We start from the raw sequence: 13,674 nt of genomic DNA, 5'->3' as shown, positions 1-13,674 counted from the left end.
ATGCTGAAGGTAGGTTCCAAGAAATAGTTAAGAAGGATGATATTCTGCTGCAAAGCTACTACAACGTGCTTTTGGGTGGAAACTCAGATGCCAAACCTTCAGAAATGGAAATTCACAACAGGATGTTGGTGAAATTCTGCACTGATTGCTTCTTTCAAAGAGCAGGAGGGTCTGATCAACCCAACCACCAACATAAGCTAGCAGTTTACTTCATGGCTATGTTTGATAAGATAAATTTTCCAAGATATGTCATGGATCATCTCAGCTGGGCTATTAATGAAGGCACTGTCAAAGGAAGGAAGCAAGTGCCTTATGAAAGATTGTTGTCTGAGATCTTTCATCAGGGAAGAGTGCTGGAATTTCTGAAGAAAACAAGGGATGCTTCTGATGAATGTTTCAAGGCCTCTACTGTTGAGAAAACCATCAGTAGCAAGACTTTGCATTCCATGCATATTTTCAAGAAAGCCCCTCAAGATGAAAAGTGGTTGGAGATGACCATAGAAGAAACTGAGATTATCGGGGACTTTCCTTCCATCTTTAAGGAAAGTAATCCCGAAATCTTAGCTAAATCAGTAGCTGAGTATGTCTTGGAGGAAGATGCAAGCCCTCAGAAGGAAGTTGCTCCTGTGAAAGGAAATAAAGTCAAGGATGCTACTGCATCAGGAACTGCTACTGAAAAGGGCAAGCAATAGAAGGTTGCTAAGAGAAAGAGAGGGAAAGCTGAAACTGTTTTCTATAAAGAAAAAGTGGATGAAGCTCTAGATGAGCTAGAGAAAGAAGAAGCTGAACCCAAGCTGAAGAAGAAGAAGGCACCTTTACAAATGGAATCTTCTATGGTTAAAATGACTCCTGCCAAGGCCAAAATGGCTAAGGAATATGTTGCTGATAAGATAGCAGATAGAAAGGAGAAGAAGATTGATGCTGCCTCTATTCCTACGAAGAAGAGGAATAGAGAAGAAACTGATGTCAGCAAGAAAAAGGCTGCTGCACCCATCTTCACTCCAATGATGGAAGTATCTTGGCTGATGAGCAAGCTGTTCAGATGTTAGCTGAACTGAAAAGAAAGGAAGCTCAGTACAATTTGGAGAGGGATGAAAGGCTCAAGGCTTCAGGACATGAAAAATGTGATGAATTTTTCAAAGAGAAATTTGTTGAAGTCAAGGAAGTGGCTGATAAAGCTTCGAAGAAAGTTGGAACTTCAGAAGCTATTCTTCAAGCACCAGATGCTACCACTTCAGAAGCAGTCGAGGTATGTTAGATTCCAGTCACCTCTACCCCCATCTCACCCTCTTCACCACCAGCACCTGAGCAAGAAGAAGACACTTTTGTCTTGGATAATCTTGTTCAACACTATTCAGGTGAATTACATCTAGTTAAGCCTAACGTAGAGAAAGCCTCTGAGACAACTCCAGAAGCAGCTGCTTCTGAAAAAGTTGTTTTAGAAAACCCCCATCAACAACCACCAGAAACACACAAGACTCCATCACCCCAACAACAATAATCACCCAAAGCCAACATTGACCCCCAACTCAACATTCAAACACCAACTTCACCACAACAACCACCTATCAATACTGAAACTGAATCCTAACTAAACCAACAAACAGAGCAAACTTTACCCAAACCTACTCCCATGGATATTGACAATCATCAAGTCAATCTCCAAGCCTCAACCTCAACCTCACACATTGCTCCTGACCAACCATCATCCTCAACTCCATCTCAACAAATCACCATTCCAGAATCCAATCCTGTTCAAGACCTTTCACTTAGTGATTCTGACCAACCCTCAGACCTAGAAACCCTTGAACAACCACCCCTGGACATCCTGGAATATGATTATATTGATGAGGAGCTACTCAAGATCCTCTCCGAAATGCATGATCTGGTGGATCAAAGAAGGACAATTGATCTAACAAATGCATATGAGGAAGAATGGGCATCAGTTCGGAAGAGAGCTACTGAGATGATAGAGGCAATAAGGAACAAATGCATCAGAATCAAGGGAGCTACTGTTAGAAGATTTCTAAAGAATCTGAAGCAAAGCCTTAGAGCTGGAGGTCCCAGACTGCTTCTGGCAAACAAGCCATTCTTTTCAGAAGCTGACTACTTGACAAGGGAAGCAAGGATTCAAGCTGCTCAGGCAGAAGATGGCACAACAACAGCAGGAAGCTAAAGCAAGGGAACTGGAACTTCTTCAGAGGCAACAGGCTCTTGAAGTTCTAGTGAAGAAGCAAGCAGAACAACTGGAGATGATGATGAAACAACAACAAACCAACCCTTAGTTGCACACCCTAGTGTTTATCTTTTGTTTGTTGTTTGTTTTAGCTACTTTAGTTCTTGCTTCTGAACATTTCTTGTTTTACACTTCTTACTGCTTCTGAATGCTTAGTTAGTTCTGATTCATGAATGCCTAGATATTTTTTTCATTGCTTTGATTTACTTAGTTATTTATGCTCTGATTATATATTTTTGATAAGATTATAGGTTCTAATTATAGCTATACTCTCTTATTGTTTGAGTTTTTCTCAAATCTTTTTGTCTTTATTGCTTATTTGCTTTTTGCTAATGACAAAAGGGGGAGTATATGTGATAGTATTTAAAGGCTCTGAGCCCCATTAATGATATTTGAAAATTTTGAAAAACTTCTATCTTTTTGTTTTACCTAAAAATGGGTGTATCAAAAAGGGGGAGTATCGAATTTCAAATAAAAATTAATTGAACCACTCTTCTCATCTATAATTCATTTCATTTAAAGCTCTGATTTTATTGCGCGCTAAATGAATTTAATTAACCTGGATAGAACTTAGGGGGAGCTTACAAACCTCACCTTAAAGACTATCAGACTCAGGGGGAGTTTGAGCTTACAAACCTCAGATTCTGAGCTTACAAACCTCAGAACCCCAAAGTCAACTTGTTAATTAGATTAACAACAATTGATCAATTTTAAATACTATTGTTTGTCATCATCAAAAAGGGGGAGATTGTTGGAACAAAATGTGTTTAACAATGAACCTTAAAGAGTTTTGATGATAACAAGGTATTAAAAATTTTAAATTGGACTATCTAATATTTATTCAAGTGTACAGGACCATAATTAAAAAGTTACATCATTAAGTGGTTCTGAATGAGCAAATAAAGAGCAAAAGGAATCAACAAAAGTGAAGCTTAGACGCTCCTGAAGGCAACTTGCTCCTGAAGAGAAAAAGCGCTCCTGAAGTAAAGCCGCTCCTGAAGAAAGTAAAGTGCTCCTCAAGAATAGTGCTCCTGAAGACAAGAGGTCCAGAAGCGCCACATCATCAGAAGCTGCATCATCAGAAGCTGCGTTATCAGAAGCTGCCTCATCAGAAGCCATTTCACCAGAAGCTGAAGATCAACTGAATTTGAGAAATTCAAGGATTCAAGAGCTGTGTCATGAATCGAAATTCATCAAAGGACATCAAAAGATTAGTGAAACTTTGCAACGGTCATTTCAAAGGTGTTTGAAGACATGTACTTGCAATTTTGGACGAAAGCGTTGACATTGTACTTTTGTACGAACTGTACAACCACCTTCTCCACTACTCTGTTTTGTGTCCACACTACAAGACAAGAAAACAACTCCAGAATACGGCTTCGCCTGCATAGATGTTCCTTTGGATAAGGAATGGATTTCAAATTGGTTCTTCATAGGACAACAACCAAATCAGGCAAAAGATCATTGGTGAAAGATCAAGCTTCAACAACGACTCTTTGATGTGCTGGCAATTTCACAACGTCTCTTTTACACCTCTATATAAAGGAGTGAAGACTTAGAGTTTTGATAATGCTGAACGAAAGACTCACAACATTTTTACAAGTGCCAAATCTCTGCTGAAATTGTTCTGCATTCACTTAGAATTTCTGTGTCTCAAAGTTTCATCTTAGAAATTCTTAAGTTATTGAGTCTGTATCTGATTTGTATTGTGAGCACCTCTGATTGTATATCAAGTGTTCAACCTTAAACAATTTTCTGTGTAATTTTGTTTAGTTAGAAGTCTCTTGCAGTTGTGCTTGAGCAGGGAAGTCTCTTGATTGTGTTCTTGAGCATAGGAAGACTCTTGCAAAGTGTGCTTGAGCAAAGGAAGTCTCTTGCAGATGTGCTTGAGCAATTGTAATCAGATATAATCTTAGTGAAATCTCCTTGGAAGTGCAAGGGGGACTGGACTACTTCCGGTTTGTGGAAGGAACCAGTATAATTGTTTTGTGTCTTTCTTCTTCTCTCTCTCTGTTTTATTCCGCTGCGTTCAGATTCTGATTATTACTTCAGAAGTTGTTTCACTTAGCTTCTGTTCAGTGTGTACAGTTTTAGGAGAAACGAAGAATTTTTCAAAACACAATTCAACCCCCCTTCTTGTGTTTTTCTCACCTTCACCCTTAACAAATGAGCTATGTTTAGGACGTACGTTTTAAATCTTAGGTGAGGTTGTATTCATTTTACTTGGTTTTAAAAATGTGGAAGACAAAAACAATTTGTTTAGTTGAATTTCAATTGAAATTTTTTATGCCCTATATATTGGTTTGCATTGTGCAAAGACTTTTGTTTTTCCCGAGCAACCAAAGTTTGTATAAAAATTATTCTTATAATTACTTTTTTTTTTTTTTTGACAAATTACTATTGTCTCAACTTTTGGTAGAAAAATAATTGCTCGTTTTTGTTCTTGTTCAGTAACATCTTCTTTTGGAGAAGAAAAAGAGACAAGAGACACTAAGATTACAAAAGTTACTATTTTCAATCATATAGAATTGTAGTTAACTTGTGAATGGGGCACATTCTTGTCTTCCATTGCTTACATCATGCTTGCATCAAATAATACACCCAGAATTTTCAATGCAGGTCCAATTTAAAACAGTGATTCTTTCATCAATTTGGTTCAACACTTGTGTCTGAGTATTCTTCAAAACCTTCAAATTTGGTACAAGTTTCTCTTTATTTTTTATTTTTTTTTCATTTTTAACTTTATATATATATATGTATGTATGTATGTATGTATGTATGTAATAAACAATTTGTTAATTTACTGCAAACACTAAAATGTAAATGAGCCCTACGGAAGCAATGGTCTGTAACATGATATTCCCTTTGACAAAAAAAAATAATGTGTTTCTTTTTAGTATTGATTTTAGGATCTTTTAACCTTGCATAAATATGTGAATTTTTTCCATGAGAAAGATTATGGAAGGGATAAAGGTGAGAGTGATTTATGGATGTAGAAAAAGATATAATGATATTATTCGATTGTTCTTGTCGGTTGATTTTTATATATGTTTGTGTGACGTGTGTATTCTATATCTATATGCAAGTGAAATTAAAGTGTATAGATTTCATTTTTTGGTCAGCCTTTAATAAAAGAAAGTGAATATAGGTTGAAGAGTGGTCATGCTCATCAAGAAAGGCTGGTTAATTTCTGCAAAAAGTAGTAGATTTTTTAATACTAGCTAGTACAAGCCTCTACTTTCTTGTGTCTGAAAAGTTTAAACTTGAATGGATAGAAATGTCATAAACATATATAATCTGCATTTATGTACTTACTTAGATTATATATATTGGATTGGATTAGTATAGGACTATTCTTTTGTCATTTTGTGTGTGTATTTTATTTCTTTAACCCAATATTATGTTCACTTTATGGTCAAAAGTAAATTAATTGTATTAAAAGAGGTAATTATTCAAGGTTCTAAAGATTAATTCCATGTTGATATTAACTTATGCTCAAATGGGAAATTGAGAAAGTGAAACGAAAAGCAAATTTCAATACATTATAGTATGTTAATGAAAACTAGCTTTTATTGATATGAACTTGTCAAAAAGAAGAAGAAGAAGAAGAAGAAGAAAAAAAAACTTTTATTGATATGAAGATTTTAATACCATTTTTGGTGAAACAAAGCAAAAGAGTGAAAAAAAATATATGCTGAAAGCTTTAAATGAACCGTCTCATCAAAATGAAAACATAGTAGGGCCATATATTGAAGAACATTTTCTATCTTTATTTCTCTGCATTTGTTTCTTTCTACTTTGCACTAAGGTGCAGGTCTGTAATCTTTTATGACCATAAAAAGGTTAAAACAAATGGAAAAATAATGAGTTCCAATTCATGTTTTTCAAACTTTAGGTCCAACATGCCAAACAAAATAATTATAATTTTGTTACCGTGATATATGACATCATCCAAATATAATATATATGACTAATTTTCTTCATCTTTGCGTTAAATTCACTTCTTAATGTAATCATAATCACATATAATACTTATACATGACCGTGACTAAGTCATAATTTACCCACTTGTGGAATTAAGAAAATGTGTTGCTTAAAGAATTGACTCTTCTTCTTGGTCCCATGACCAAAAACAGCATGGTTTGATCTCAATTAAGGTTTATGATGCTTCTATGACCACTATATGACTTCTATTAAAATCCATTAGAGCATATCCAATGTATGGTTCTTCAGATTTAATAATGCGTAAAAACTATTTTATAACATTGGAGGACATATAACCTACTTCGATTGTTTTTCTGATGATGTTAATATGAGACGATAAAGTGTGATCATCTCAAGGTCTTAAGTTCATTTAAAATATTATATATTTTATAATAATTGTCGCAAGAAAAAAAAATTAAAAGAGTATCACATTAATAAAGGGTATGGGGTTGTGTCTATTAGATTGGTGGATAGTTGATCCACAAGACCACTACCTAGGTAAGGATACTTCAACTGATATTATTATATTCGTTTTGTTTCATTATTATATCGTATATAATTGCCTCCAAAATATTGAAAAAAAGAAAGAAAAAAATGACCGATATAATTGTTTTTGAACAAGCAAAAATAGGGTATATATTAACATCAAAAGAGATCATCTTAGCACAAGTAGTGTCAAAACGACCTCTAGTATTTACAAGGCAACCACAAAACAAAAATACAAAGGATTAGCCGACACCCAAACAAGCAAATGAGTTCGACCACTAAATATGAAAGCTTAAGCTAAAATTGACATGTGCCGCCTTCATCCACCAAAAAGAGTGAAGTTTAACTTTGATTAGCATCTGATGAACATCACTTTCCTTATTTTTAAATAATCTGTTATTTCTCTCATTCCACATAACCCAAGCACATGAGAGCCACAAAATTTGCATAAAAGAGCGGCGAGTGCGCGCCCCACCAGCAGAAAACACAAACTGATAAAAACGGTCCTGGATACAAAACAGATCAGCTGAAAACACACCAATCCAATCCCGCACTAGATTCCCCAAAGAGGTACAGATAGTGCAAGAAAGAAATATATGTCGCACTGTTTCTAGCTCCTCGCAACCCGACATGCACAGCTGAGCATCGAGAGGTATGATACCGCGAGCCACCAAATTGTCTTTTGTCTGTAGCCTATTTTGTATAAGTCTCCACGGAAAAATAGAGACATTCAAGGGTTACCTGTTTGTGCCAAATAAGGTCGAAATTGCATCAATAGAATGCTCTTCTATATCGGTGAGGAACTTATAAGCATCGCGAACCTTGTAACCCCCATCGGTGTCAAACTTCCACAACCATTTGTCGGAAACAGTATCCTGCAAAACAACATTATGAAGAACAGTCCTACACTCTTCTGACAATCCATCCTCCCACGCCCACAACCTACGCCGCATTGCCACGGACCCCCTCCCTCCTCCCAACCCAAACCACACATCGCAGCCACCGACTTGTTTTCTACCAAGTCGAACAATCGCTGATACCGCACCCTCTAAGAAAGACCTCCTAACCATGGATCCGTCCAGAAAAATGTATCTTCCCTGTTATCCACCCTCCTACATATACACTCCTCAAACCAACCACCACCATCCCCACCGCCCCCATCCCTAATCTTCGCTATCTCCCAACGACCGATATAATTAACATAATCACAACACAAAACTAGGCCATCAAGATCACGTAAACGGACTTGTATATATATATATATATATATATATATATATAAGTGTTATGAGAATTAAAATTAAGGTCTTACTAACAAATGTCTTTAGAATACTCTTTCAACATTTTAAATTAAAAAATTATTCTTAAAAAAAGTAATCAAACATTATATTTTTCAACTAGTAAGATACCCGTGCATCCGCACGGGTACCCGTTGGTGTGGATGATTTATTTAATTTCAAGTTTTTTTATATGCAAGTTTACACAATAATGATATCAACTTATATAATTTTTCTCCAAAAAACAATATCAACATATATGATTTTGAAATATGTTTGCCAAATTAAAATATCAACTTGGAAAAATATTTCTTTCATTCTTTGAAAAGAAACTTTAAAAAATACTTTTTAGCAATGAAGATCTGTCTTGTGTATAATAATTATTTTAAATTTTTAGCAATGACAACTTGTTCATGTATAATCTTTATTTTAAAATTTGTATCATCAACGACTTGCCCCGTGTATAATCTTTATTTATTTATTTTTTTGTAAAAAAAAAATTATATCGTTGATGACTTGCCACATGCTTAATAATTATTTTAAAGTTTTTTACCAATGACAACATGGCATGTGTATAATTCGTATCAGAGACAACTTGGCCCATGTATAATAATAATTTTTAAATCTAACATTGACAATTTGTACCGTGTATAAAAATTAATTTATAATATATCAGTGATGACATGTCACATGTTTAATAATTATTTTAAAATTTATATCAGCAATGACTTGTCTCTAGTATTAAAAAAATTAAATTTTTTTTATCAATGACAACATATCCCGTGTATAATACAAATTTTTAAATTTTTAAGAGTGACAACTATTTCCTTAAAAGAAAAGTGACCACTTTTATTGTGCATAATGATTATTTTAAAATTTGTAATAACAACGACTTGTTCAATGTATCTCTAAAAAAAACGACTTGTTTTTTTTTAAGAGGCTAAAATGAAATTGTATTACCACCTCAAAATGGCCTTCCCAGCACAAGGTGTGCTAAGGAAGAAACACCAGAATTCAAACAGTGTCACATATATAATCACATGGCAAAGCCAATCCGCAATGGCGGACAAGACAACAAAGAAACTAACAATTAACCTATGCCGAGAATAGTAAACGGACGAAGATACCAACCATGTAAAAAAACGACTTGTTCCATGTACATTAGTAATTTAATTATTTATTTTGATGGAAAATATTTTAAAATTTATATGTATGACGACTTGTCTCGTGTATAATAATTACTTTTAAATTTTGAATAGTGACAACCTGTCTTATGTGTAATATTTATTTTAAAATTTGCATCATTGACGCTTTGTCTCATGTTTAATAATTATTTTAAAATTTATATCAGTGACGACTTGTCCTGTGTATAAAAATTATTCTTAAATTCGTATCAGCAAAGACTTGTCCCATGTATAATAATTATTTTAAACTTTCAGCAGTGGCAAATTGTCCTATGTATCATATTTAGTTTAAATTTTGTATCACCAACAACTTTCCCCATGTATAATAATTATTTTTAAAGTTATATCGCTGTTGACTTTGTAACATGCATAATAATTATTTAATTTTTTTTATCAAGAACAACATGTCATGTTTATAATTTGTATCAGTGACGATTTGGCCCGTGAATAATAAGTTTTAAATTTATCAGTGACATCTTATCATGTGTATAACAATTATTTTATAATATATATCAGTGATGACATGTCACATGTTTAATAATTATTTTAAAATTTATATCAGCGACGACTTGTCTCTTATGTTATAATTTTTTTAAATTTTTTATCGATAACAACATGTTCCGTGTATAATACTAATTTTTAAATTTTTAAGATAAACAACTTTTTCTTTCAAAAAAAAAGTGACCAAGTTTATTGTGCATAATAATTATTTTAAAATTTGTAATAGTAGTGACTTGTCCCGTGTATAATAATTTTTTTAAACATTTAGCAGTGGCAAATTGCCCTATGTATAGTATTTAGTTTGAAATTTGTATCATTGACAACTTGTCCCGTGTATAATAATAATTTTAAAAATTACGTCATTGACGACTTGTCTCGTGTATGATAATTATTTTAATTTTTTTCAAAGATAAATGTCATGTGTATAATTATGTTTTTTAAATTTTACGTAGTGAAATATATTAGTGACAATTTATCCCGTTTATTTGAGTTAATTCAGAAAATATATTAGGGAAAAATTGTATACTATTTTACTTGTTCTTTACTTATTTGTATAAATAGTGGTCAATGACTTTTAAATTGTGGCAGTACGTAATCTTGAATTTAGCGGTCTATGATATAATATTAGAAGAGATTAATGGTGGTTGTTACGGTCCAAAATAATTTTACACACCCAATCAATTAAAGCATTTAAATTCTAACATAAACTAAATTGATATAATAATTTTAAATGTTTTAATTAGCTGTGTGTGTAAAGTTGTTTTTGACTGTCAATCATATATCATTAAACGCATAATATAATTAATATATCTTAAAAATAATTTTTTTTTTCTAATTATATATCTCCCTCGCTATTCTACACGTTCAACTCACACACTTTCTAAAAAAAAAAATCACACAATTTTTTTAGGGTTAATTATGTTTTTGGTCCCTACAAAATTGCAACCTTGTAAGTTTAGTCCTTACTTAATTTTAATAGCATTTTTAACCCCTACAAAAAATTTCTGCACTCAATATTAGTCCTTACTCAATCCAAATTTGTTTAATTTATGCTTAAACTCTTAAGTTTTTCAACAATTTTTTACAGGCGTGTTAAGAACGTTATTAAAAGGTCATCCGAAAAAAATATCGCAAAAATTTGATTTATACGTCCATATTTTTGTTATTTATATCTTAAACTTTTGTCGTTTTAAAAAATTCATATTTAATTTATTTCATGTTAAAAATTTATAGATTTTAGTAAATGAACCGTTCATAGTGTTCTAAACTTGTATAAAAAGAATCGTTAAAAAATTTAAGAGTTTAAGGATAATTAAACAAAATTTATTTTAGCAGGGACTAAAATTATAAGTAAATTTTTTTTTGTAGGGATTAAAAATGCTATTAAAATTAAGTAAGAACTAAACTTACAAGGTTGCAATTTTGTAGGGACCAAAAACATAATTAACCTTTTTTTTTTATGCACAAAAACAACACAAAAAAAAACCATATTAAAAAACAAATATCTTACAATTTTATTTGTTTTTAATTATTCTCCTATCTCTTTCTCACGGTCTCTCCCTTTATTTTGATTTTTTATTTTATTTTTTAACTGCACCTATTTGACAGCAAAACAAACACAATCTTCATTATTTATTTTTTTCTCTCTCAACCAACCCTAGCCGCTTCCACCCCTCTTTGTGGCCGCTTCCACCAACCTAAATGGTCAAACCAGATTTATTTCTTCTTTTTTCTTTCCATCAGTTATTTTCTTTCCACCTTTTGTGTTTCAAAATGTTGAAACTATCGCCGGAGCTCCATCCAAAATTCTCCATTTCTGATTGATTGAGAGCTCATCCATGATTTTAACACCAGGTCTCTATTAGGTCTATTATTTTCACGATACGGCCTCTAACCACACGAGATCTTGTTCTTCTCCATTTAGAGATGTATGAAGATATGCTTCTGCTTTTTTTTTTTTTTTTCAGAATATGTAATTTGTTTTTTTAATTAGGCCTGGTATTTTGTAAAAACAAATACTACTATTAGATCTGGAGCAATTTAACTTTTATTTGTTCTAGATGTATTATGTGTATTGATTTTGGTTTATACAAATGGTTCTCTTTTGGAAAATATAATTTCACAAGTAAATTTAAGTTATTCACTATGTTTGTATTTATTTTCTTGTAACTCGTTTTTTTTTTCTCTACAATTTCTTTGCAGAATATTTTTTTGTTTCTTTTTAGCAATTTTATGTTTTAATGTAGAAAAATGGAAGCATATGTTGTTGCTGCTAAATAAAATTAGTTGACTTGACTTACATTATCCAACTAATTTTTTTCTTCTTATTTTCCATTTACTATTTTTTTTCACATAAAAAAAAAGTATGATTGTTAGAGATTTACAATACCAGATTCGTAAAAGTGTCATGTTCTTTTTTTATTTATAAATCTTTGTTCTCTCTTCTAGTAGAATGAAAAAAAATAAATTAATATCATACAATAAGTTCTTTAATGGTGATATTCCATTTAAAAAACTCTAGTTACTTTTCTTACCCATACTATCACAAAAACACACACAGTTTGTTCTTTTCATAGTGATATGCGTCTTTTTTTCTTCTTTATTTGTTCTGTTTAAAAAACAAAGGAAAAACCAAGGAAAAACTTTGCAAGAACACAAGTATTTGTGCATAATGCAAATCTTCATTATAGATATGAAATAATATATTTATTATAGTTTGGATTTGAATGTTTGATATATTGTGCCGTAGAATTTGTGATGTTCATGTACCTAGACAAAAGAAGAAAGTAAACTCAGTTGAAGATTATGTTATGAAGAACATGAAAAGGGAAGAGGAAAATTTTGCAAAGAAAAAAATATAGATGTTATTGTTGTCTTACTCATCTTCTTTCTTTATTAGTATTCTTCATCTAGAAAGAAACATATCCTGCCCATAAAAAAATAAAATGAAGATTAGAAAAATGGATGAGATGAAGAAAGACATGTGAGAAAAAATGTGAGAAAGAGAAAACCAGATAGAATGATATTGTGAGATTATTGTATCTTATATAAAAGAGTTTTGAAATTTGAAATTTAAATTTAAGAGTTTGCCCCCCAAAAATATTGGGAAAGTAAATGTTGAAAACAGTGAAAATAATGATATTTTTGATTGATGTGGTGTGTCATTCAGTTCAAAAGCAACAATGTGCATTTCTTTGTTAATAACAGGCGGTTCCCATTCAATTGGAAGTCTTGTTTATAAGAGCAAACAAAGCAAAAATGACTTTATTATTAGTTAGATGACATCATTGTAGTTAAGTGATATCATTTAGTTAGTAAAAGTAAATTTTAGACATGTTTTACCCTTAATATTGTGACGTGGCAGAAGCAAAGGTTAGGGTAAAAATTGATTTTCCACAGCATCTTCTTTTCTTATATTAAGAGGGATACATTGAATAATTAAACTTTTCAAAAGAACTTATCATTTAAAAATTTTAAAGAATATCTTCATAACATAGTAATTCTTTTAATTTTAATTTTTTTTACAAGAGTATTTCTTTCAAAGTTATTTTGCATATTGTAAACAAAAATAGAGTAAATTAGGAGACAGGAGTGTTGTTCCATCACGCGTGAATGGTAAAGTACAGAATGGCGCGGCGCATCAACATTCAGATTTCAGCCTAAGCATTGCATCTCATTTGTTGTTCTGATTTTAGGCTTTGAAGTGACTTGAGGCTCACTTCCCACGAATGATTGAAAAATAATTAATATCATATTAAAACAAAATTAGTTTTTTTCATAAACTAAAATAAAGTTTATTTTAGTATATTAAAAAATAATTATAAAGTTTATTCCACCTTTTGTAAAAAAAAAAAAAAACAAGTTTATTCTTCCTATTTGAAAATGCCTTCCGACTTCTAAGTCTTTGATTAATGAGGGTTTTTTTTTTTTTTTTTTTTAAACAGATGCAAGATGCATCATTTCATTATATAAAACCAAAAAAGAGTACAAAAAAGAAAATGGGTAC

General features: G+C 31.9%; 1 long non-coding RNA gene across 1 annotated transcript; it reads left to right on the top strand.

Moving 5' to 3' along the window:
• The first annotated feature begins 11,314 nt into the window (after nucleotides 1-11,314).
• Nucleotides 11,315-12,739, top strand: LOC146905255 (uncharacterized). Its single transcript, XR_015018490.1, has 2 exons — nucleotides 11,315-11,596; nucleotides 12,418-12,739. It is a non-coding gene; the product is annotated as an uncharacterized LOC146905255 (long non-coding RNA).
• The last annotated feature ends 935 nt before the right edge of the window (nucleotides 12,740-13,674 follow it).

Source organism: Medicago sativa, chromosome 7 (genome assembly GCF_051527215.1).
Source record: "Medicago sativa cultivar Bolivia chromosome 7, Bolivia_mono, whole genome shotgun sequence".
Lineage (NCBI taxonomy): Eukaryota > Viridiplantae > Streptophyta > Magnoliopsida > Fabales > Fabaceae > Medicago > Medicago sativa.
This window is presented reverse-complemented; position numbering and strand designations above follow the sequence as displayed.